Source organism: Sus scrofa, chromosome 9, assembly GCF_054392235.1.
Source record: "Sus scrofa isolate SSC_HxYL_T2T_F1_AM1 chromosome 9, Sscrofa_HxYL_maternal_Yorkshire_Landrace_v2.0, whole genome shotgun sequence".
Taxonomy (NCBI): domain Eukaryota; kingdom Metazoa; phylum Chordata; class Mammalia; order Artiodactyla; family Suidae; genus Sus; species Sus scrofa.
Window position 1 is genome coordinate 104,196,767 of NC_139391.1, and position 23,235 is coordinate 104,220,001.

At 35.5% G+C, this 23,235-nt stretch overlaps 1 protein-coding gene and 1 long non-coding RNA gene across 2 annotated transcripts in view; both read left to right on the forward strand.

Annotated features, from left to right (window-relative positions):
* Positions 1 to 3,267, forward strand: part of LOC146400054 (uncharacterized) — a 57,546-nt gene extending 54,279 nt beyond the window's left edge. The window contains exon 2 of the long non-coding RNA XR_014816018.1: positions 467 to 3,267. This is a non-coding gene — a long non-coding RNA (uncharacterized LOC146400054). The remainder of the gene's footprint in view (positions 1 to 466) is intronic.
* The window catches only part of SEMA3C (semaphorin 3C), a 181,006-nt gene that overhangs the window by 57,066 nt on the left and 100,705 nt on the right, over positions 1 to 23,235 (forward strand). The window lies entirely within an intron of this gene.

Sequence of the window (23,235 nt, forward strand, 5' to 3'; positions counted from 1 at the left end):
TTTACAGTTTTGGCTTTGGCAAAACAAGCTTATGGTGCTTTTAATATGGGTAATGCCCAACTTACAGATAAATTGTTTTCCAAAATGTTTTGGTTATTTTTTTTCCAGTTGCTTTTACCACACCTAGTATGGCCACAGTAGCAGTTACACAGTCACAGGGACATAGCTGGGGATTCCTGCAATCTGCTACTTGTGGAATTTCTCCAGCCTGCTACAACAGCCTCTTATCCCCTTACTCCAAACAACAAATTCTGACATCATGATGTAAATTTCATGAATAATCTTTGTTGTGAAAAAGTATAAGACCATCAGCTGTTTACAAATATATTACTAATGAATATCTGTGTTAATAATCAGTATCCTATTTTAAGCTATAAGAGAGAGCTCTAGGGAGGGAAGAAGTATTTGCTGTTCCTGGTGGTGCCTCGGACTGCCATTTGTTTTATTTGTCTTAACTGCAAGACAGAAGTGCCCGTGTCCTTTATTTAAAAGTCACAGATGGCTGCCTACAGATCAAACTGACTCACAAACAGGTAGATTTTGATCTACAGTATTAAAGAAAATGGATTAGTTGTCTACTTTTTTAATTGCAAAATGTCATAATAAAAACAAAATTCTCTGTTTCTCCTGAAAAACTGGAAAATCTGGCTGTACAGAGACTATAGTAGCTAAGAAATGGCCACCCCCTTTAGACGGGACATGCATTTGCTTATTTCTACTGCCCTCATCATGCTTTTCTGTATCCTATAATTGACACCAAGACTCAGTTCCTATTTATCATCAGTTTGTATTATTTCCTGGCCTGCTTGACTCATTTGCATTACATAAATGGTCTCTAAAAGTATAGAGTGCTTCCCTCTCATGCTGTCTTCCTCAGGGAGAAGATTAGTGTGTGTGTGTGTGTGTGTGTGTGTGTGTATTTGTTTATACATATGGACTTATAAAGAAATGATAAATATGCTCAGCATTATAATGCCACTCTGCACCCTCATTTTTTGTCCTTGATTTCAGAACTATCACACACCTCCTGCCTATAATAATAATTCATGCTATTTAGCAAAACATCTGGGACAGTAAGACAGGGAAACATGGGGAGGTCAGTGGACTAAATATGGTAGACAAAAGTGAGAACATTATTAACTTCACAATATCATTATTTATTAGTGATTTCCACACTGCAATACTTTTAAATATAGATATTTTTGTTAGGAGGTTGGTCCCAGTATAAAAGTGATTACCTTATATATACGGCAATATAAATATATTTTCTGTTTGCTTGGAAAGATATATTTTGATTATTTCAAATATTTCCCTACAACCATTATAGAAAATGTTATTATGAATTCCCATAGTAGCATGTTAAATTGGGGATTTGTTTTTTATTTCATATATTAACAAATAAATGCTTTCCAAATAAGGATTCCTCCAATAGGCATTCCAAAGGGACCCTTTCCCTGAATTTTCTCTTTCTTCTGCTTATATGAAACCTGCTCATCTTTGTTGGTTCACAAGAGGCATTTTTTCCCAGAAATTCAGTCTCACATTGCTTTTTGCATTCTCTCTAAGCATACCTAGTAGCAAAAATATCAGCTTTTAAGCTAATTAGTCTTAAAAGAACTTAAAAGTTCTTAAAAAGGAACTTACTATAAAACTTGCTTCTGTGGAAATATTATATTCTAATTTAATTTTTATATCATAGAAATCATGTTAAAAATGCAATGTCTATAAATGCAAATAACATTCCATATATTTTAAGTGCTCATATGTTGAATGATTATTTTAAATTACTATAGAGGTGTAAGAAACTGTAAGAATGAGCTCCTTCAACGCCAAGTTAGTATTTGTTTTATCAGAATTCTTAGTTTTCCGTCAAAAAAACCTCATTCTACAGCTGCCCTGGCATCTTGCAGTAGTGCATATTATAATTATGTATACCCGTCATCATGGAATTCACAGATAAAGTAGGCTTTAATCATAATGATGTTACAACTTCTTAACTGTGAAGAGTAAGGAGAAGTAAAAATAATTGTATTAGAAGGAAACTTTTTAAGGTATGGTTTTCATTGTGCAAATACTTTTCTTTTTCTTTCTTTTTTGTCTTTTTGTCTTTATGGAAGTTCCCAGGCTAGGCTAGGGATCGAATCAGAGCTACAGCTGCTGGCCTACACCACAGCCAGAGCAAAGTGGAATCCGAGCCACATCTGCAGCCCACACCACAGCTCATGGCAAAGCCAAGTCCTTAATCCACTGAGTGAGGCCAGGGATTGAACCCATGTCCTCATGGATACCAGTTGGACTCATTACTGCTGAGCCACAATGGGAACTCTGCAAATATATTTCTTTTAATTTGAATTTTGACTATAATATTATAGAAAAAACACTGAACTACTCAAAAGGCAGTCTTTCTTTTAACCTCCAGCCTGAGTATCACCATTTTGTTCTATAGTCTTGACCAATTATTTAACTTATCTGAGAATCAGTTTCCCTGTATGCAAACTGAATGTGTCATCTACATCCTAGAGTTTCATGCAGTTTAATTGAGGAAATATAAGAAAGCACTTTGGAAGTTTTAACCTGCTATAATATAAATTATTACATTCTAATTGTTAGATAAATGTTATTAAACAAATAATTATTCAGTACTTACTATATGCAAAACACTGAGTTAGGTACTACAAGGGAGAGAGAAGCAAAATTCTGCCTCTTAATACATTTATAGTTAGGTACCTTAATGGTTGGAATGTGTTTGTGGCATATTTAGCAGGCCAGTAGGCCAGAGGGGAGGTTCAGAGGTATCATGGATGATATGGCTAGAGAGGTTAATTAATATAGTCTGAGAAGATATACATCTAGCCCTTGACTTATGCAGGGATTAGGTGCTGATCCTCCACACAGTTGAAAATTCACATAGAACTTACAGTCAGCCTTCCTTCCATGCATTTCCTCTACATCCATAGATTCAACCAGCAGTGCATCTTCTAGTACTGTAGAATTTACTACTGAAAAAAAAAATCCAACTATAAGTGGACTCACACAGTTCAAACTCCTGTTGTTCAGGGGTCAACTGTATTTTGGAGGCTTTAAGATGTTGGTGTTTTGGTGTGTCATTGGGCTTTTTGTTTATTATTTTTTAATCTCCTCCTTTATATCCCATCTTTCTTGATATTTTCCCTAATCACTGTATAATTGAAGATTACTTTAGTAACTACAATAGTAATTAGCAACATTAAATTAAGCATTGAATAAAAACTCCACCACAAAGAAAAACAGTGTGTTTAATTCAACATTGTATTCTCAAAGCCTCATGGTTGGCAAATAATAGGCATTCAAGAATATACTTTGAAATAATTAACATTGCTCTGTTAATAATAGTTAATTTTGAAATCTTAAGTTCATCTTTCTAAAGGCTTTAACCATTTATAACTATTTAATTGGCATGAATAAAGCTGGATTCTGGCTTGGCATGTATTTTACTTGCTATATTGCTACAAATAATTCTTATAAAATGTGATGTAGCCATAAAATGAAGTAACTTATCAAATTGTGTATTTTATTGGATATTCAAAGCAGATCGATAATATTGAAAACCATTGCTAATAGATACATGACAGTGACATTATGCTACTCAGTGACAAATTTAACCACATATTATATTATTACATATGATTTAATTTTTTGTTATAAGTTTTCATTTTTATTTTATTTATTTTTTTGTCTTTTTGCCAATTCCTTGGGCTGCTCCCATGGCATATGGAGGTTCCCAGGCTAGGGGTTGAATCGGAGCTGTAGCCACTGGCCTACGCCAGAGCCACAGCAATGCCAGATCCGAGCCATGTCTGCAGCTTACACCACAGCTCCCGGCAACGCTGGATCCTTAGCCAACTGAGCTAGGCCAGGGATCGAACCCACAACTTCATGGTTCCTAGTCGGATTTGTTAACCACTGAGCCACGATGGGAGCTCCGTAAGTTATTTTTAAGTTTTCAAAACTAACTGATCTGGAAGTAATGCACTTTGAAAATATAATTATATATTTTTCCTTTCAAGGTTAGACATCCTATGGTTTAGGTCAATGGACAGATGTATAGATTTAAAAATCAAAGTGTTACTGAATATAGGACAAAGTAACCTTTTTTCATAGGCCCTATACTAAAAATTATTCTGTAGTGCTGTGGTCAGGAAGTAAAATGGCAAAGGAATGCTCACATTGGGGTGTGTGCTCATTTTCTCCTGTCTGGTCACCTGAATAAAGGTCTTTGTTAATTAAGTGAAAATCCATACAGTTCTATCCTATGTGCCTTTGATTTAAAGTCACACATAAAGCTATGTCAACATTACTGACACTAAATAAACAAAAATCAATTAAAGAAGAAATACAAAACTATACTTCCAAGGTACCTGCAGAAGAAAAATCACTCATCAAGCAGTAGGTCTCCCCAAACAGAAAAGAACCAAGCATGCAAACAAAGGTTTGTGTGGGTGGCCTTCTACTCACTATCTATCCCCTTTGCTGGAAGTGGACTTGCCAGTTCTCTCTGTGCCATAGCTGGAAGAATAAGGGTCATGGGCCCTTGACCTCTGCAATTTGGATCTCAAACCTGCATTCTGGGTTTCTGCCAATAAAACTTAGATCTCTCTCCTTGATTAATATTATTTTAATATTATCAAATGGAAACAGAATAATGCCTCTAACACTCAGGCTATTGGACAGAGCTCAAGCTATGTATAGGTTTTACCATATTAAGTCAGCTTTTCCTGTCATGTTGTTAGCCCTGTTTAAAGGGACACAGTTGGACCATTGTATGTCCAGAAGCTTATATTGGCAAAAATGTGATGGTGTTCCATTCTGAAAAGTGATTTTAACAGAGATAGTGAGGTATGTTGGGGAAGCAATAACAGTATTCATATACTCCCAAAATCTTAAAAATAAGCTAGAAAATAATTGGCCTTTCTAGCAGATTCATAATCTTTTTTAAAAGTTTATGTTTAGGAGTTCCTGTCATGGCTCAGTGCTTAACGAATCCAACTAGGAACTGTGAGGTTGTGGGTTCAATCCCTGGCATCGCTCAGTGGGTTAAGGATCGGGCGTTGACGTGACCTGCGGTGTAGGTTGCAGACGCGGCTTGGATCCCGCATTGCTGTGGCTCTGGCATAGGCCGGTGGCTACAGCTCTGATTCGACCCCTAACCTGGGAACCTCCATATGCTGTGGGTGTGGCTCTAGAAAGACAAAAAAAAAAGAGTTTATTTTTATGATTATAAACGTAAGCTGCTGGACCTTAGTCATAGTATTTTATTCAGTAAAAACTAGACAATAGTTAATTTCCCTAGGAAATAGTAGTATTGCTGAAAATTGAGTGGGTTAAAAACACTACTCCATATGCATTTGCTGGGCATGTATTTAACCACAAGAATTATTTCTGTAGAATTAAGACCTAGTTGAATAAAAGCTAAGTTTTATGTAAATAGCTTTTTATATTTTTTACCTCTTCATCAAAATATTGTTTCCCAGTAGATGAGACATTCTTGAAAACTGATTATCTAAAAATGAAATTGTGTTTGGCAGACTTGCAAAGGGACTCCTAAACCAAAACATATGTGAAAGGTGTTAGAGATTTCTGAATTTCAGTTCAGAAAACTTTCTTTCCCAGCCACTGAGCTGGGAGCTGAGCTATCATCACCAAATAAGGTCTCATGCCTTGTCTCAGAGAGGAGCTTACCATCCAGTGAATTGAGAAACACCTAAATGGAGGCTGTGAACAAAATGTGGCAATGGAAGGCAGCTGTGCTCACCACTATACCACCAACACACCACGAAAATGTGGCAATGGAAGGGTACTGATGTTCAAAATATGTGTCCCTGAACAACTGCTAATATAAAAAACACACAGGTGAAAAACTCATATCTTTTGTTTTCAACATATGTAATTCAGTTCATGCAGTTGTATAGCCTTGATTAAGAGGAATAGTTGCTACCCTCATGTAGGGAGGCCCTTGTAAGCATTTGTGAACTCACTAGACCCATCCGAGGCTTGACATAAGTCTTTAGGATGAACTTGTAAATGATAGAGCAAATCAGTTATCCCTTCTGGAGAGAGTGTTGGGTATTTTTCAAAAACAACTAAATTCTAAGACAGGCATACCGATATTTAGCTGCATGCTTGTCATAAAAAGTAGAGGAAGTGATTTCTAGACCCATAAATGTTAAGGAAAAAAATTATCTAAATATATATGTCTATGCATGTAACTAATGCCTCCTCTCTAAAAGATAAAATAAATGTCCTTTTTCACATTCAAAAAAATGGGGGGGAATTACCTTGAGTTTCTATTTTCTCTTGGAATTTTGGTCTAAGAACTAAACTGTGATAAATGCCTATTTTAGAAGGAAGTTTTATTTTTTATTATTTTTTAAAATGATTTTTATTTTTTCCAATAGAGTTTGTTTACAGTGTTCTGTCAGTTTCTACTTCACAGCATAGTCACCCAGTCACACATACATATACATTCTTTTTCTCACATTATCCTCCATCATGTTCCATCTAAAGTGACTAAGTGTAGTTCCCTGTGCTATATATAGCAGGATCTCATTGCTTATCCACTCCAGATGCAGTAGTTTGTATCTATTAACTCCAGACTCCAAGTCTATCCCACTGCCTCTCCCTCCCCCTCCCTCTTGGCAACCGCAAGTCTTTTCTCCAAGTCCATGAGTTTCTTTTCTGTGGAAAGTTTCATTTGTGCCATATATTAGATTTCAGATGTGAAATAATATGATATTTGTCTTTCTCTTTCTGACTTAATTCACTTAGTAAGAGAATCTGTAGTCCCATCCATGTTGCTGCAAATGGCATCATTTTGTCCTTTTTTATGGCTGAGTAGAATTCCAGTGTATATATACACCACATCTTCTTAATCAATTTGTCTGTTGGTGGACATTTAGGTGGTTTCCATGTCTTGGCTATTGTGAATAGTGCTGCAGTGAATATGCGGGTGCACGTGTCTTTTTCAAGGAAAGTGTTGTCTGAGTATATGCCCAAGAGTGGGATTGCTGGGTCATATGGTAGTTCTATATTTAGTTTTCTGAGGTACTTCCATACTGTTTTCCATAGTGGTTGTACCAATTTACATTCCCACCAACAGTGTAGAAGGGTACCCTGTTCTCCACACCCTTTCCAGCATTTGTTATTTGTTCACTTGTTAATGATGGCCATTCTGACTGGTGTGAAATGGTACCTCATAGTAGTTTTGATTTTTATTTCTCTGAGAATTAGTGATGTTGAGCCTTTTTTCATGTGCTTGTTGGCCATTCGTATATCTTCTTAGGAGAAATATCTATTCAGGTCTTTTGCCCATTTTTCAATTGGGTTGTCGGTTTTTTTGCTGTTGAGTTGTATAAGTTATTTTTATATTTTAGATATTAAGCCCTGGTCAGTTGCATCATTTGATTTTCTCCCATTCCATAGGTTGTCTTTTTTTTTTTTTTTTAATGGTTTTCTTTGCTGTGCAGAAGCTTGTAGTTTTGATTAGGTCCCATTAATTTATTTTTGCTTTTATTTCTGTTGTCTTGGGAGATTCACCTAAGAAAACATTTGTAAGGCTGATGTCAGAGAATGTTTTGCCTATGTTCTCTTCCAGGAGTTTGATGGTGTCTTGTCTTAACGTTTAAGTCTTTAAGCCATTTTAAGTTTATTTTTGTGAATGGTGTGAGGGTGTGTTCCAGGTTCATTGATTTACATGTAGCCGTCCAGTTTTCCCAACACCACTTGCTGAACATACTGTCTTTTTCTCATTTTATATTCTTGCCTCCTTTGTTGAAGATTAATTGACCATAGGTGTCTGGGTTTATTTCTGTGTCCTCTATTCTGTTCAGCTGCTCTGTGTGTCTGTTTTTGTACCCATAGCACACTGTCTTGATTACTGTAGTTTTGTCATATTGTCAGGAGGGAGTTTTAGACAAAAGTTTCAAATGATGAATGGTCAAAGAGAAAAAAAAGCCTGATAAATCATAAGCTCCTATAAATTCTGAATGTTGCAATGAAGGGGACAAATAATACAACTCTAAGTAAGAAGCTCAAACTTCATCCTCTTTAGATACATTCAGTTATACATGTTTAGGGTTCAGTTATCTTCAAATTCAAGTTGGATTGGAAAGATTTCTTTCCTTCCTAAACTAAGATTCCCAAAATAAATGGAAAAGAGGAATGGAGTGTTACCTCTAATTCATGCTTGTTCTATGAAAAGCTTAACCCAGTTTTACCTAAAATGCATCTGGTCTAATTAAATTTTTCAGGACTGTGAGAGGATAGAAATGGGATGAGTTCTGATCTACACCTAGCAGGTTCATGAACTTGGATGGCTCAACCTGTTGTAACTCAAGTTTTTTATTTCAATTTATCTTAGGCATTTAAAAATTTTTAATTCATTTTATGCACTTCATTTGAGCATGTGATTTGTAAACACCAATACTTGATGTAGGATTTACGTTATTAAGTTATTTCCTTGTCTGTAAAAATAGAGACTAAAACTCTCCTCCAAGGTTTTGTGTTTTTATGAATTTACAGCCTAAAACTCTAATCTCAAAGTCTCTTAAGAGCAGTGTCTTAGTTTGCTCTATAGTATTCACAGAGGTTTTTAGTTTGGAATGTATCTGGACATCTGCATACTAAAAATTTTCCTCTGGGGTTTACTGTCAAGTCATCAATTGAACCAGATGGAAGCCCTATAGGCATATGTCATTGTTCTCTCATAATATAAATTAGTGGGCCTCAAACCTGCTTAAACTTCAGTATCCTCAGAATTTTAATTTTTTCTGATGTATTCTTGGTTGGAGAAAGAATACTTCATATAAGCTTATGACTACTAACTTTAAAATTTTTAATATACCTTAACCAAATATTTTATCTAGTGAAAAGGAATTCTGAGATGTAGTAGCTAATTTGCAATTTAGACATTGTTTTGTTTTTCAATTTTTGGTCTTTTATTGCCTTTTCCTTTCTTTTAACTGCTGAAAATTTATCAAGTTATTGTTTTGTTGAGTAATTTATTGGGTTTAAGAATATGTGGCACATGAGCACATCCTTGAAAATTCAGATTCCCTTCCCAAAGGACTCCATGTCACTGATGCCAAAGCCTGCATCATTTGAAGTATTTATGTCCTCCTCTTCTTGGAAGTCAGAAATTTGACTTGAATTTATTTTTTAAGGAACACATAAAAGAAATTAAAATGGATTAAATTCAGGAATCAATTTCATAAAAGGTGAAGAGAGACTTTCTTTTTCTTTAACACACATTGATGATGAAATTTGTGAGGTTGGTGCCTCAGTGACTGCTCCTCCTGATCCGATTATCCATTGGCATGTGCTTGTTAGATGAAGTAAGACAGAGGAAGAGGGGAGGAAGGGGAGGATGGAGCCAGTGTTGATTTTTGCTACAAGCTCAATCCCAGCGCTGTAATTGTCATTCCAAAGCATATGGAAGGCAAATGGAGTGACCATTTAGGTTGAGAACACCTTGAATTTCTGCCATACTTTGTGGCATGGCAGGTGTGGAGAGTTGTCTTGTTTTTTCCATTAAGGAGTCCCTGCCTACTAAAGATTTAGGTCTGTTTTCTTTTCAGTTCTAGCTCTTTTAGAGGTAGACTCATGTTATGTGGATGAGTTTTACTCAGTTGCAGAAGTGTAGGTAAGATAATAAAATAATGTTCGTAACATATTTTTCCAGAAAAGAATTTATATCCATAATTCTCCTTTGTTAATTAGTCCTTAAATTTTAAGACTAAAGTACACAGAGTTTATTAGCATAATTCCTCTTCTGACCTACTTTTCCGAACCATTGCAACATTGTGTGTCCTTTGAAAATGTCTAGTGGAGGTGGCACCACTAATTTGAATGCAGGGCAGTACAGCAGTGCCAGCCCTTTCTAATCCTTGTTACTTTCAGGTTATCATTTTGTTAGTTCACAATAATAAATTCATATTCATGTTCCTTTTTTGTTTGACTTGTTTTAACTGCTCAACTTAGAGAATGGACAGAAAATGGTAAATGTCCTAAAATGCAGCCTCAAAGAGGTCATTTTTCTAAAGTTTATATCATCTATCAAATTTATTGTTATCTTGACACCTTTATGAAATTGGAAGAACAGTGAGTTTTTACTTGCATATTCATGGAGAGCCTTTTATAAAATAATAATTGTAATTTGAAAGCTCTAAAAAATTAAAAAAAAGTTAATTAAAATTCATTTTCCAATTTAAGAAAGACTATTAAAAACTGTGTTATCTGAATACTTTTAATCCAAACACTCAAACCCTTTGTAAAGAAGCAAGAAATAAGTTCATACAGGCTTATCTTTTATATAAATACATGATAATGAGACTGCTAAATACATGCCAAGTCTAGTTAAAACATAGCATGAGTGATTGAGGAAAAGAAGCTCTTTTTAAAAAGAGCTTCATGGTGAAGTGAAATCTAAACACAAACAAAAAAATTATTTCCCCAGTTCAAACTGGTGTTATAGCTGACTGTTTCAAAGAAGATAAACTGTTAACATTATAATCTTCTTTTATCTCTATCAGTTCCCTTGAGTTTGCATCGTTTTTGATTGTACTTCAGTCCTCCAGGGCTGTGGTTAAGATCAAGGACTCTGGAGGCAGACTGCCCAGGGAGCCAGACCTGATTCTGCCACTTGGTAAATGCCATGAATGTGGGCATATTATTCAAAAATCTGCACTCAGCTTCCTCAACTATATAAGGATAAAAATAATTCTCATATGTATGTAAAACCATCCATCTGTTTGCCAAGGGCCATTCCCACTTATGCCAGTTGTTACCCTGAAGTAATTATTCTAGCTCCCCCTTTCATGCTGGAAAATGTCCCATTTTAGTTGATAAATTACAGAGTTTCTTTTCTTACATAGCTATTGTAAAGATTAAATAAGCTGATTCATAATCACATTAAGGGCTTATAGAAATATTACCTGTAAATATAAGATTATTATATTTCCTATTATAATTCCAATATAAAGAAACAGAATTGGAGTTCATGTTATGGCTCAGCAGGTTAAGAACCTGACATAGTGTCAGTGAGGATATGGGTTGAATCCCTGGCTTCACTTAGTGGGTTAAGGTTCTGGTGTTGCTATAAGCTGTGGCATAGGTCACAGAAGTGGCTTGGATCTGGTGTTGCCCTGGCTATGGCTGTGGTCAGCAGCTGCAGCTCCGATTCAATCCCTAGACCTGGGGAATTTCATATGACATAGGTGCGGCCATAAAAACTTAAAAAAAGAAGAAATAGAAATGAGGGAGTTCCTCTTGTGGCTCAGTGGTAATGAACCCGACCAGTATCCATGAGGACACAGGTTTGATCCCTGGCCCTGTTCTGTGGATTAAGGATCAGGCATTGCTATGACCTGTGGTGTAGGTCGCAGACAAGGCTCAGATCTGGTGTTGCTGTGGCTGTGGCTGTGGCATAGGCTGGCAGCTGTAGCTCTCATTCAGCCTCTAGCCTGGGAACTTCCATATGCCACGGGTGTGGCCCAAAAAAGGAAGAAGAAAGAAACAGAATTGACAAGGGATATTTAGGAGCTATACATATGCTATGCAAAAACATAATGGACAGTGAAGTAGCATGGCCGCCCTAAGTACTCTTAAAAGTCTGTTTTCAAAGAATCTGGTTGTGTCTCGTCATCTATAAATATGGAAACAAAGTTGTTATATCAGTGGGTCTGCATTCCAAAAATTTCGAACCACTAGAGTAGTAAAATGCAAAAAAGGAAAGTAATGGTATTGGTAGGAAACATGTATGAAGGTCGTTTTGGTCTTCTAAGCAGACATTATGTTAAACAAACCATAGGTTATATATTAGCCATAACATAACTGGGTTTAATTTTTAGATAATTATCCTCTCCATAAAGTTATAAAAGAGCACAGATGAGCACCTATTAATACAATAAATACAGGCCTGATACTTGGCTAATAAGCATCAATATACCTGTGCTGATACTAAAATATTGAAAAATCCCAGGTGACCCTTTCTCAACTTGGTTGCCTCAGCCTTACCCAAGAACCTTAGTCTTACCCAGGATCCAACAACTAAGAGATTTGTTTCTGCCTCAGCTAGAGATTCCTAGAACTTGGCTCTAGCTGAAGGCTATGACCTTTCTAATAGGAGGTACCTTGTTATTCCTTTGATAGCCACTCACCCCCAACTGAGTGGATGGCATGGGAAAATTGTTCCAAAGCATAATCAGGTAAAGGTGCAGAAAGTCTCTTCTCTCGTGTAAATCCATAAGCATTTTTAAGTCAATGTGGAATCTGCTCTGAAAGACACCTCAAGCAAGCGGCAGATGAGAACCCTTGGAAAGGATTTCTTTCATTGTCTTCGACAGCTTTTGTGGGGGTACAGGGGTATATGGTTTTACAGAATTAAAATAATATTTTTATCAATAACCTCACTTAAAGTATATATAATCTATTTTTCTAGATCATTTTAATGCCTAATTTATAATCATATGATATTAGAGCACAATAATTTTTTAATGGTATAGTAACCTTGTTTTTATTATGGAGATTATGCCAGTGAGATTATCTTATTTTCTTTGTAAGGATGTCAAAAAAGAATCTCCTTTCCTTTTGAAGAAATTTGTGAGGAACAAGTGACACTAGCAACTCTTCCAAAATGACAGACATGCATTTCAAACCAGTGACATCAATAAGGTCAGGGATAAACTGTGCATGGAACAATCATGTGACGAGCAGACATGGGAGAGTATCTTGATTTTTCCACAGGGACTTCTCTCAGACACCCATCTGGGGACTGTAAAGAAGGCGTTCTTCTGCTTCCAACAAACTGTGTCTGAGTCTTGTTGTAGTGCCAGGGTGATGATGAAATACTTCATCTCTAGCAACGCTCTGTCAGTGTGTTTACATTAGCAACCTGAGTAACTCTGAATAACAGTAATAAGCACAGGCATTTAAAGAAGAAAGAGGGTTTCAACAGTATGGAAAACAAACCACAACAAAAATTGTTAATAATGTTCACCTTTCAATCATATATTATCATATTAATATTTTCACTGGTATAGTTTCTAATGTATAATAAATACAGCTAAAACTAACGTTTTCTCTTTTCATGAAAATGTAGCACATTTTAGACATTTTGATTTGTTTTTCGTAGTGGCCTATATTAAACATTTTTTTTATCACTTGCATCCTTTGTGGCCATTTTGGGCTATGATGGCCTCTTCTTTATATGTTCAGATATCATTGTCCATGAAAATGTGGTGTTTCCTCTCCTGTTTCATGAGGGATTTCAGCTGATTCTAATACTAGGTCATTTTTCTCCCCTCTGAACTCATAGTGATTACTGTCAATGGCACTAGATATGGTGGGCTGGGTAATGGCCCCCTGACAGATGTCCACATCCTAATCCCTGAAACCTGTGTATGTTACCATATAGGGCAAAATTGACTTCACAGATATGAATAATTATGCTTTTGAGACCTGGAGATTATCCTAGATTATCCAGGTGATCCCTATGTACAATCGCAAGTTTTCTTTTAAGAGAGATTTGATACAGAAGAGGAGAAACCAGTGTGACCACAGAAGGAGAGATTGCAGTGAGATGGTTTCTAACCAAGGAATGCCAGTAGCCCCAGAAGTTGGAAGAAGCAAAGAACTGATTCTTCCCCAGAGTATCCAGAGGGAGCGTGGTCCTGGCAACACCTTAGTTTTAGCCCAGTAATACTGATTTTGGACTTCCAACCTCCAGAACTGTGAGAGAATTAAGTTCATTGTTTTAAGATGTACAACTTGCAGTAGTTTGCTATAGCAATGAGCAAACTAACACACCCTGATTTAGAAACCATGCATATATAGATTTAAATACTCTTTATTTAAAAAAAAATATTTTCAATGAATCATTAATACAGAAAAATTTTAAAAATCTTCATTATAAATATGTTATCACATGCGATGGCACATACTGTGTAATGACCACCCAGGTTGAAAAAATACATGTGGTTCCCTTTTGTCCATCCTGATGACTATCCTCTCCCTTTGCCTTGAATGTATCTGCTGTCCTGATTTCTAACACCGAAGGTGAATTTAGCCTGATTTTGAATTTTATGTAAATGAAGTTGTATGGTATATATTTTTTCTCTGACTTTGCTTAATATTTTGTTTGAGAGATTCATTGACATTATTATGAGAAGTGGTTTATTCTTTTTTATTCCTGAGTATTACCCATTGAAGGGAAAAAGCCATATCATGTTTATCCATTCTCCTGTTCATAGATGTTTTATCATTTCCAGTTTGAGATTACCATGAATAAAACTGTTATGAACTTTTTTGTACCTCTCTTTTTGTACATATCTGGGAATTGAATTACTGGGTCATATGGTGTACATATGTTCAAACTGAACAGATAAAACCAAATTGTTTTCCAAAGTGGTTTTACAAATTTATATTTCTTCTAGCAATATACAGAGTCTTTCCATATCCTTGCTAAAGTTAAAAATAACCATATTTTATTTTACTGTTTGTGTTTTGAGGTATATTTGACATACATTATATTAGTTTATTGTCATGTATTGAAAAATATTCACCACAGTAAGTCTAGTTAACGTCTGTTACCATACAGAATTTTATTGTGTGATGAGAACTTTTAAGATTTTCTTTCTTAATTTTCAGATAATGCAGTACAGTATTAACTATAGTTGCCATGCTGTGTACTATATGTCCATGACGTGTTTATTTTATACCTGAAAATTTGTACCTTTTGACCCTTTCCTCCGTTTTGCCTGCCCACCCCCACCCCCCGGCAAACACCCATCTGGTCTCTCTACCTGTGGGCTGGATTTGTTTGTTTTTAGATTCTGCCTGTAAATGAGATCATACAAAATTTATCTTTCTTTGTTGAATTTATTTCATTTAGCATAATGTCCTTGAGGTCCATCCGTATTGCTGCAAATGGCAAGATTTCATTCTTTTTTATGACTAAATAATGCCCTGTTGTATATACATGCTACATTTACTTTATCCATTTAACTGCCAGTGAATACTTAGGCTGTTTCACTATCTGGGCTATTGTCAATAATGTTGCGATGAACTTGGGGGATTTATTTTGTGAGTTAGTGTTTTTGTTTTCTTCAGACAAATAATCAAAAATGGAATTGCTGGATCATATGGTAGTTCCATTAATTTGGGGGCAAGCTCCGTTGTTTTCCATAGTCACTGGACCAATGTACATTCTCAACAACAGTGCACAGGTGTTCCCTTTTCTCCACATCTTCACCAACACTTGATAGTTCTTGTGTTTTTGAATAATAGCCATTCTAACTGGTGTGAAGTCATATCTCATTGTGATTTTGATTGCATTTATTTCCCTGATATTTAATGATATTTAGACATGTTGAGCATCTTTTCATGTATCTGTTGGCCACCTGTATGTCTTCTTTGAGAAATGTCTCTTCAGTTCCTCTGCCCATTTTTTAATCAGATTGTTTGCTTTTTTGAAAAAAATTTTTGCTACTGAATTGTATGAGTTCTTTATATATTTTAGATACTAACTCTTTATCAGATATATAATTTGTAAATATTTTCTATTGTTTGTTGCCTTTTCATTTTTTTAATGGTTTATTTTGCTGTACAGGAGTTTTAGTTTCATATAGTCCCACTTGTTTATTTTTGCTTTTGTGGCCTTTCCTTTTGGATGGAAAATGTGGAAATGGCCATATTTATTATTTATTTTTATTTAAAAAAATGTTAGTGAACATGGCAGTATAGCAGTACCTTACTGTAGTTTTAATTTGTATTTTCTGGATTACTAGTCATTTGAACACTTTTTCAAATGTTTATTGGTATAATGTGGATATCTTGCAGGATACAAGACATAACCTATTTTATTTTAGTTTATATTTTTATATTTACTTCTAGTTCTTTATGCATTTTGGATATCAACCCTTTATAGGTTATATGTATGAGTTTACATATCTTCTCCCATTATTTGGCTTTTTCACACATTAAATGATGCTGTTTTATAAATAGAAATTCCAGCTTTAATGTATTCCATTTCATCATTCTTTTCTTTATGACATACTGTTTTCGCTCTGTTTAAGAAATTTTTACCTATCCCCAAATCATAAAGACAGTATCCTATAGCATCTTCTAGGGGATTTGTTTGCCAACTGAAATTGAAAGTATCTTCACCTGTAGTGTTTATTTTCATCTTTCTTGGAAAAAGTATTATGAAAAGGTAGATTATTTTCTACAACATTCAGTAGCACCCTGCCTTTGAGAAAATGTATTTTTATGCATGTGACTTTTTTCTTATGCATGGAGTAGAGACCGTGATATAAGTTAACACAAAGTTTGTCCATTTAAAAGGTGTATTAAGGCTTTAAAATCAGAGAAAGGGAGTTCCTGTCGTGGCTCAGCAGTAACAAACCCAACTAGGATCCATGAGGATGCAATTCAATCCCTGGCCTGACTCAGTGGGTTAAGGATCAGCATTGCCCTGAGCTGTGGTGTAGGTTGCAGATGGCTCAGATCTGACGTTGCTATGGCTGTGGCATAGGCTGGTAGCTGTAGCTCTGATTCAACCCCTAGCCTGGGAACTTCCATATGCCACAAGCGTGGCTCTAGAAAGCAAAAAAAAAAAAAAAAGGAAAAAGCATCAGAGAAAATATAATGTCAGCAATAGTAATTTTTCTTTTTATGTATCTTCTTAGCAAAAGCATTCAAAGTTCCTTAATTATTACTATTACTAAAACTTAATCTTGCTACTTCCCCTCCAGGTTGAAATTCTAGGTGGAAAAGCTGTTTGTAAATGATACAAAATGAAGGCTAGGTAAATATTCTTGGGTTTTTTTGTTTTGTTTTGTTTTTGTTTTTCATGCAGAACAGTAACTTAGAAGATTAAGCAATTATCCACTCCTGGTAGAATTAGTAGACATACTTACAGCTAAATTTAGAAACTTAGCTGCAAAGTAATGTTTCATATGACATTCAAAAGCTGAATTAAAGAGGCAGTAAAATCTCTTTCGTTAAGAAATGTGTTGCTGTGAAACATGATAAGGAGAAGGGTGCGGAAATGAATTTGTGAGTGATCTTGTCATCTCCCCAAGTAAGAAACTGTGGTTTATTTCAAGGGAGGGATTCTGCAGTTAGAAAAAGACAGAATTCCTTTATCTAGATTCTTAACCAAATTGGCATAAATAGACACATCATAGAGTGAAAAATTTTAAAAAAAGTGGGATGAAAATGTCTTCTTTAAAAGGCTAAGTAAATTTTATGTAAGAAAGAAATACTTGATTAAAATAAGATAAAGTGGTGAAAAAGAATGCTCAATTTGAAGAAATTTTTGGACTTGGAATATTTTGCTTATATTTTAATTCTTTATATTTTTTATTATAGTTGATTTACAATGTGGTGCCAGTTTCTGCTGTACAGAGGTGTCCCAGTCATAAATATATATACATTTTTTTCTCGTACGGTCTTCCATCATGTTCTCTCCCAAGAGATTCAATATAGTTCCCTATGCTATGCAGCAGGGCTTCATTACTTATCCATTAAAAAATGTAGTAATAAATATAGTTAACAAAGAAATAGAATAGAAATCCTTTGAAAAATAAAAACACTGAAAATTATAAAAAGGATGGGACTAAGAAGTTGTTTTAGATTTATCTAAAGGCTTTTTTTTTCTTTCTTTCCTAATGTATCAAGGGAAGAAGTATTTAGCAGTGCTCCATTATCTGACCTTGGCCACATTCTGTATCCAGGGTATGGAGACATGAAGGTGGTAAAGTTACCATTTAATAAGTAATAGTGTTTAAATTGCTTGATTTCTGTATAGTTTATACTTGCTTGTTTGTAGCCACACTGGCTCTCATGCCTATTTCCCACAGTAAACCGAGGAGGCCACTCAATATTAGAAGACTTGTTGACTAATTATATTGTTGATTTATTGTCTGAAATGCTTCATAAGCAAAATGAGAATGCCAAGTGAATTTGCCCCTGTTACTTTTGGAAAAGAAAAAAACTACTTTGTACCAGACCGATTTATATCTGATCTTCTGTAAGTGGCAGAGACTGCCACCAGTTGTTATCAGTACACAATGTGGTAAATACAAAATATCAGAGTACAGCCATTTGACCAAGTACTTTAATGTCAACTAATCCTAATGTTAAGAAATTTGGGCTTGCATTTTGTATGGCTAAGTTGTTTAATTTTTTGTTTGTTTGTTTGTTTGTTTGTTTTTTAGGGCCACACTTGTGGCTTAGGGAAGTTCCCAGGATAGGGGTCTAATCGGAGGTACAGCTCCCGGCCACAGCAAGGCAGAATCTGAGCCACATCTGTAACCTACACCACAGCTCACAGCAACACCAGGTCCTTAAACCACTGAGTGAGACCAGGGCTCAAACCCGCAACCTCATGGTTCCTAGGTGGATTCATTTCCGCAGCACCACTCTGGGAACTCCTAGGTTAATTTTCATTTACCTAGGAATTCACTTTTATTATATGTTACAAAAGTAAAGCAAACAAAAACACTTGTTTTTCACCATTGATCATTTGAAAAGAATTAGTCCATAACTGTCTGGCCTCAAATTCTCTCCCTAGTGAATGAAAAGTAATTGAAGTCAGGCAACACTACGTGCTGGGACAAATAATCCTTTCTCTTTTCTTCCTTCCTCCCCTGAAGGAATTGAAAATGGAAGACCTTTTCCAGATCAGTTTAAGCAGTTGTTTTTTGTTTTTTGTTTTTTTTTTTTTTTTTTTTTTTTGTTGTTGTTGTTGTTGCTATTTCTTGGGCCGCGCCCGCGTCATATGGAGGTTCCCAGGCTAGGGGTCCAATCGAAGCTGCAGCCACCGGCCTATGCCAGAGCCACAGCAACGCGGGATCCAAGCCGCGTCTGCAACCTACACCACAGCTCACGGCAACGCCGGATCGTTAACCCACTGAGCAAGGGCAGGGACCAAACCCACAACCTCATGGTTCCTAGTCGGATTCGTTAGCCACTGCACCACGACGGGAACTCCAGTTTAAGCAGTTTTAATTCAACAGGAACAGCCTCCCAATAAGTTTAAAGCATTCTTGAGGTTTACAAAATAAATAATAAAATTTTAAAGAAGTGGCCTCGTTTGTGAGACAGATGCATCTGGAGTCTAATATGTTTAAAAATATATGTGTACTCACTGTATTGCAGTGGAAAGAACTTTAGAGTTAAGCTTTCCTGTTTTCTAATCCTAAATCTTCCACTCTCCAGCTATAACTCATCAATACCAGTAAAATAGTATGTTATTAGTAAAAGTCAATTGTTTTTCTCATTTTTCACAGGAGAAAGTGGAAATTGGTTAAGACTTTATACAAAGTGTAGTATTGGCTAAGCCTTAAGAACGTGGAAACATTAGCAAGGCAAATAAGGCAAAAGAGACCAGTTTGAACATAGCTGAGAAGCATAGGGTAACAGGATGCTTTTTTTTTTAAGATATTACAGGCAGCATAGATCAAAGAAGAAATATCAAGTGTTGGACTGGGGAGGTAAGCAAGAGTCAGGTCATAAAGTGTCTTGCTTAGAATACTTGTAGGCAAGGACTTTTCTCCTTAGATGGGACATTTTTAACCTGAGTGTTTGGACCCCTCCCTCCTACCCCACCTCCCATGGAACATGGAGGGATATTTGAATGAATTCCAGAGTTTCAATGGCATCCTAAAGTTTCACACATTTTATGACTATGATCATATATGAAATTTTTGAGAAAAACAAGTGCCCCATGTTTTCTAACAGGTTCATAAGTATTAGTTTAGAAGATATGAAGTCACTGAATAGACTTAAAGTGGGGCAGGAATATTATGTGTAAAAGACATGGGCATATTTAGCTTTTGCATGGTAGTTAATTCAGATAGAAACTTGAAGCCGATGTGAAAATTCCATTTGACTTGTAGAGTAGGATCTGAGTCTTTTATCCCTAGCTCCACACACAGACTGGCCCATGGTTCTCCAACATTCAATAAATATTTGGACAATTGATAAGACTAAAAGCAGGAACAGCAGTTAGTAGGTTCATGCAATCATGTCAGAGAAGACATGGTAAGTGTCTAGAATTAAAGAGTGATCAGAGTGATCATTGGGATGGAAAATAAATGGCAGATTTGAAAGAAATTTTGGAGATAAATCAGCAAGACTCAGCAAACTTGATTGGCTATGAGGGGGGAATTAAGAATGTTTTCTTGGGGAGTTCCCATTGTGGCTCAGTGGGTTAGGAACCCAACTAGTATCCACGAGGCTTCGGATTCAGGGTTCAATCCTGGGTTTTGCTCAATGGATTAAGCATCTCATGTTGCATCTGGCAGCTGCAGCTCTAATTCAGCCCCTCGCCTGGGAACTTCCCTATGCCACAGGTGTGGCCCTAGAAAGAAAGGAAAAAAAAAAGAATGTTTTCCTGTTTATAAGTTGCACCAGTCTCTGCCTCTCTTTAAAGGCAGTTGTCTTATACTGCATTATATTTCCTTGAATATACCATATCTTCTCTTTAAGACTGTAGGTTTCTAGAAGACATGTTCTATTTTTTTAATTTTTATGGTATTCTCATTAGCAGTTGGTTTAGCGATGTCTGGCTAAGAAGTACTAAGGAAATATATGTTTAAAAAAGTTAAGATGCCATCCTGTAGTTCAGTTTCCAGTATCTACAGGAATGATTATCTTTTGTATCACACTTTTAGGCTTTCTGCCAGTTTTTGCCTCACAACAGTTTTCAGTTTATGTGAAGAAACAGGAAGTTCTCATAGAATGGTAGTGAAAAGCTAAACAGTATGACTGTGCTCTGTAAACAGTGGAGTAGAAGTTGGATAGGTGGGGTTTGGGAGTTCCTACTGGAGATTCAAAAAGAGGTGTTTCTCATTGATCTGTTTTATCTGTTCTATATTTTGACTTAATGATTTAATTTGGAAAGTTTTGCTCCTCAAGCAGAACAAAATGACTTCAATGATGTACTAAATTAGCACATTGCATGCATTTTCTCAAAAAGACATGGTCTATTAATGGTTGGGTAAAGTTCAAAGGTTGGTGCCCTGACAGTGTAGAAAGATGGTAGGATGATTGGAAAGGATAATGGTTCTAGTGACAAAATGACTTAATTTCAGTTTCTTTTCATTGGCCATTTTCAATTGTGTGACCTTGAAAAAGATATCTGATCTTTCTGAGAAATATTAACCATTATTCCCTGAAAATAGGAGTAATGATAACAATGTATTATGAGCAATATAATGTAACTATAACATTCTCACTGATTTAATTTTTTAACTTTCTTCATCCTAACAAATCCATGAGATAGATATCATTATCCTCCTTTAAAGATACATAATCAGAAGCTTAAAATAATTAATTTAGCTAGATAACACAAGGAATTAAGTGGCAAGGAGAGTGTTTACCCCGACACTATGGAATCAGGGCCTACACTCTGTACCACTCTAGACTTTGTGGTATGAAGATAATTCTTGTAAAATTTTAGAAAATAATATTGAATATCTGATTCAGTATTGTCATTAGTAATACTAATATAACAACTAGATTTTCAAGAACTGTGGATCTTAGTACAACTTATAACCTTGGGTTTTGTGAAGGAAAAATTAATTTTGAATCTCAAGTAATTAGCTTACTCGTTAATTTTGAGATTATATTTGTATTTAAGTTAGGGATTTTCTGTACCAAAAATTCAGGAGAAAGCTTTTCTGCATCAGTATCATTGCTGTGTGTAAGGTTTCAGTCCCTCTCACCTGTTTCCTTCTCATAAATGTTTGAGAATCTTTCTAAATTTTTTGTGGAAAGAGGAGAATTGGGCAAAAATATAAGGTACCTCTGATTTTCACAAAGCCTTTTGAAGAAAAGCAGGTTCATCCTTTGGAGAATGTTGAATTCTCTGTCAGATGGTTTCAAATAAAAATTGTTATCAGAAATTAACACATAAATACATAGACTCCAGAAACCATTCCTCTAGTCACACATTGATATTAATTCTACCACCAGTAGCAGAACATTTGAAACAAATTTGAGCCTTAAGACCAGAAATAATTTTAGGGCCTTGAAGATAGTAAAATAGAGCTAGTATAGTGAAGAATAATATGAGGAGCTTCTTTAGGTAAAATGCGAAGGGATATCCTTGTCTATTATGTGTCCGTTGAGATCTGAATCAGAAGTGAGCAACCTTTGCAAGATCTGGTTAGTATCCTTGGCAGCAGCCCTGGAGTGTGTTCAACAGACATTTCTGAGAAGACTCTCTGAATGCATTTCTGGAAGGAACTATTTTTATTCCTCTGACTTTTTATCTTTAATTAGCGATTCACAAATATCATAAGTGCGTTAAAATTTAAAACCACTGTTATACTCAGGGAAAAGTGAAGGAGGCCTGAGTATTCTTATCCTCCATGAATTGCCAGATAGTGTAGACTTTGGCTCATACAGACTTATATTCAAAACTTGAGAAAGTTACCCAAGATTCAGTCACAGTTTTTCCATACATTTAATGCAGAAAACAATAGGACCAGTTAAGAGAATTGTTGTGAAGATTAAGTGAAACAATGTAAACTTTTCTTAGTAAATTAGGTACTTAGTATGTTCTCAACAGATAGTAGGTAGTATGAGTGGTAGTTTAAGAGAGTCAGACTGGATAAAGGCTAAGGAAAATTGTATTTTTAAAAAATCGTTTCCTTTTGTTTTGGATTTTGAGAATTATTTTTGCTAGAATTTTAAAACATTATAATATTTTCATTGGTGCACAGATTGCACTTCACTGCAAATTAAATGTTAATTCAACAAATGTTATTTAGGAGAATTAGCTCAGAAAACAACTGCAGAGTAATGCCCTAAAGTTATGACAGTGCACAGATACCCTGTTTAAAATTGAAACTATCATTTTGGTATGGAGACTAACAGGAATGAGTAATAGCTACTATATTCCAGGTGTTTCACATCTCTTTTCTCTTTTAGTTAGTATAATTGAGATAGGTATTATTATTTCCATCTTTCAGGTGGGGACATTTAGGCACTAACAATTTAAGTTACTTGCCCAAAGCCACAGTCAGTCAGATGCAGTGCTGAAATTTGAATCTTGGTCTGTCTTTACACAGCAGACCCAGACTTTATTCTAGAAAACTACAACACTAGGTTAAAAAAAAAAAAGTTTTATTTTAATTATATGTTTGTCTTAGATTAAAAGAGTTTGGAGAGTTGAATTATACTAACTTGGAT